Source organism: Hibiscus syriacus, unplaced genomic scaffold (assembly GCF_006381635.1).
Source record: "Hibiscus syriacus cultivar Baekdansim isolate YM2019G1 unplaced genomic scaffold, ASM638163v2 tig00010968_pilon, whole genome shotgun sequence".
Taxonomy (NCBI): Eukaryota; Viridiplantae; Streptophyta; class Magnoliopsida; order Malvales; family Malvaceae; genus Hibiscus; species Hibiscus syriacus.
This window is the reverse complement of record NW_024062239.1, coordinates 832,911-836,923: the sequence shown is the minus strand read 5'-3', so window position 1 is coordinate 836,923 and position 4,013 is coordinate 832,911. Positions and strand designations below refer to the sequence as shown.

The 4,013-nt window shown below is 38.7% G+C and overlaps 1 long non-coding RNA gene across 1 annotated transcript; it reads left to right on the top strand.

The window, feature by feature from the left end:
• The first annotated feature begins 749 nt into the window (after window positions 1-749).
• LOC120204500 lies at window positions 750-1,393 on the top strand. The gene is made up of 3 exons (XR_005523944.1): window positions 750-842; window positions 953-1,080; window positions 1,180-1,393. It is a non-coding gene; the product is annotated as an uncharacterized LOC120204500 (long non-coding RNA).
• Window positions 1,394-4,013: the final 2,620 nt, after the last annotated feature.

Genomic DNA, 4,013 nt, shown 5'->3' with positions numbered 1-4,013 from the left:
CAATAGCAGTACCTAATCTCACCGACTTTTGTTGTCGGTCTGACCGATTTTGATCAATGAAAAAAATAATTAAGGGAAAATTGTACCATACTTTATTAATTCGTCCGGTTTAAATCTCCACGCTTTTAATTTTGTTTAACCCCTTTTATTTTGTCCCTTTTATTGAAGTCACTAACATGACTAAGAGACTAAAATCGAACGGATCAATAACATTAGGGACTGAAATAATTCTTTTCCAGTAATCAAAGTCGATCAGATCAAAAACATAGTGGACTATGGGCATAATTTACCCAATAATGAAAAGTCGGTTTGACAGTTCACTCAAACTTGTATTAAAATACATACTACTATTCCAGTTTTACGTAAGAAGATAAAAGTACGGATAATTCATAAAGTTTCATAATTTATTTTGAAAAATTAATATTAACCGTTGTTTAATAATTTTTTTTAAACACTCGAAAAAGGCAGCACTTTATTAATGAAAAACCAACTAAAAGAAATTGCACAGTCAAACCTGGCCAATAAGAACCAGATTGGATGACAGCTAAACAAAGGTAATAAAAAGGAAAAAAGAATCGTCTGAAAAACAAAGCAAACATACTGACCCCTTCTCTCCCTTGCTTCCAAAAAAGTGAAAAACCAAACTTAAATAGTGATCATGCACACAACAAGAGGGCAACCAGAAATTGAGCATAAATCCCCAAGCAACGTCCCCCACAAGACAACGACTAAAGGGGATCCAACCTCCTTCGATCTTCAGTGACCTGACGAAGCACCATCTCTGGGTCATCTTCGATCCAGTATCTATCCTCCATACCCGAAGTTGAATCGGCAGCCATAAGGTGAACATCTCCATTGCTTGATCTTGGTGTAAACTGAAACATGCTATTTCGAATGGCTAATGATTTTTATTTTGCATCCCATATCACTGACCCAATCTCTGAGTAATCAGGTTTAAGGGAAGAAAGCATCTTCACCACCGTTCTCGCATCACCTTCGAACACAACATCATGGAAACCCAAATCAACCGTGAAATCAACAACATGCACTGCGACTATCTCTTCAGCCATGAAGCTTGAGGTAATACTCTCCCCCTTTCGTCTACAAGATGCTAACAATGGCCCATCATTGCCTCGAGCTACAATCCCTGATCATGCTTCCTGATGTGTTTGCTTGAAGCTTGCATCGAAATTAATTTTAACATACGGGTGGACTAGAGGCTTTCACTTAGCTGGGATCTGTTCCACACGACCTATGGTCCGAGCATTCGCCTGAGAATATTCCAAACAGTGCGACCGTACAAAGGAAACAAAATCCCTCACTGTTGTACGTTTACATTCATGATATAGCTTATTTCGAGCAAACCCCAAATTATCACCAAAATTTATGCATGCTTCCTGGATGTATGATATGTAAACAACCAATATAACCATTCGAAAATGTCATCATTTGTGATATCAGTAGGCCAAACATAATGCATGCTCGACCAAACTGAGGAGTCTAGGCTACAATCTTGAATAACATGAAGACCCGATTCAACAATATTTCCACACTTGACAAAATGAATTATTTGTGATACGCTTTATGTATATGTTCTGAATAGACGGTATAAAATTTTGAGTGATTTTCCAAAGATGAATTCGGATTTTCCATTGACACGCTCCAGCCCATATTTGATTCAAAACGGCCTTAACAGTTTGGGTAACATCACCATTCTCTAGCAGCACCTTGTATCCGCTTCTCACACTATATTCTCCAGATTTTTTGCCATTCCAAACCCGACAATCCTCCTGATTAAATCGCGATAGGGGTATGGGAATACCCATGATAAAATTAGCCTCCTTAATATCAAACAATCCTTCAATTAGATTCTTCTTCCAGGCACGAGTATCCTAATCCACTAGATCCAAAACGAGATCAACATCATCATTTTGATCTGACTCAACCCGACGTGGAATACTTACAGGTAACCGATAGTTGTTCCAAACAGAAATAGAATGCCCATTGCCAACTCTCCATTTGATCCCCTTTTGTAGAACCCCATTCGTACTCCATAAACTCCTCCAAATATATGACCCTGAGAAACCTAATCGAGAGGACATAAAATCCCATGTGACGTAATACTTGGCTCGAAGGAGACGACCCACAAGAGAAGAAGGATTGGTCATCAATCGCCATCCCTATTTGGCCAACAAAGCGATATTGAATTTTATCATGTCCTTGAATCCGAGGCCTCCATTATCCTTGAGATTGCACAAACCATCCCACGCACACCAGTGAATTCTCCGCTTAGCCTCCGACTTCTGCCACCAATACCATTCAATTCAGAGTACAAGCCCTTAGGCAATAGAAAACAATTCATTGCATAGATGGGTAATGATTGCAGGACTGCCTTGATGAATACTTCTTTACCCCTTGGGACAAGGTACAATGACACCAGCTTTGTATACGTGCCCTTAGTTTATCCTTCATATGAGTAAAAGCGTCCTGCCTGTTATGACCCACGATTATTGGAAGCCCTAAATATTTCTCCAGATTGGACTCAACTGAGACTTCAAGAATGCGCCTACAATTACTCTTATTCTCATCACTCACATTCGAACTATAAAAGAGACCCGATTTATCAAAGTTAAATTGTTTCCCTAAACTTCCACCATACTTCCTCAAGATTTCTATGATCACATTAGCATTAAAAGCATCCGCTTCTCCAAAAATTAGACAGTCATTAGCAAACAACAAATCAGTATACTAGGAACATAACGATTTAATTTCACCACCTGAACTTGACCCCTTTCAATTTCTCTCTGAAACAATGCTGAAAGTTCCTCACTATGTATTAGGAAGAAATATTGATTTAGAGGGTCACCTTGTCCTAGTCCCATCTGAGGATCAAACTTTTTGCCCACAATTCCATTCAAGACAATCGGATATGTTACCGAGCTAACACAATTCATGATAAGATTAATCCACTATGGCACAAACCCCATCCTCTCAAGAATTCTCCACAAAAATATCCACTCGACCTGGTCATAAGCTTTGCTCATATCCAATTTTAGAGCAAAAAAGCCCTTCCTCCCCAATCTCCTCATTTAGAATGAATGCAACATCTCATATGCGGTAATGATATTATCTGAGATAATCCTTCATGGTAAAACACACTTTTAAGCCTCGTCGATGCACTTAGGAAGATACCTCTACATACGGTTTACAATCATCTTTGACACAATCTTAAAGAGGACATTATAGAGATCGACAGGTCGGAAATGACTCATAATAGTCGGGGAATCAACTTTAGGAATAAACACCAAATGAGTATGCTTAACCATACTCATAGCATACCGACCCTGTGTTAACCCAATACAAAAATCAGCTACTTCGCTTCCAATCATATACAGAATATTTGATAGAAGACAGCCCCAAGACCATCCTCTCGTGTAGCTTTTAAGGGATTGATAGACTTCACAACACACGACACCTCATCCGGAGTAAACATAAGTTTCAGTTCAAAATTATCCTCATCCAAAACACAAGTAGGGATCCCATTCAGAATATCTTCATTAATAATTGAATTAGCCGAGGTAAATAAAGACTAGAAAAATTCCTTGGCTTTATTTCTCATTCCCACCTCACTATCAATTCTATTACCACTCCCATCATCCAGAGATAGAATTCTGTTTCGTCTCATTTTCAATGTCACACACCGATGAAAATAAGAGGTGTTATTGTCTCCATGTTTCAGCCATTAAGATCGAGCCCTTTGCTCCCAATAGAGCTTTTGTTTGTCGACATCAAGATTGATATATAACCTCATGTTCATTATATCGCCAAGCACCCCAACTAAATGGTCTAACTCAAGTAGGTCAGATAAACGCTATTGAAGATCTTTCCTAGTCAACTTCTTATGTCGGTACACCTGTCAAAACAATTCCTCCAAACCCTTACACATATGATTCAGTCTATCTGGCACGAGACCACTCGAATTCCACCATAAATTAATCACATTTGCCTCACAA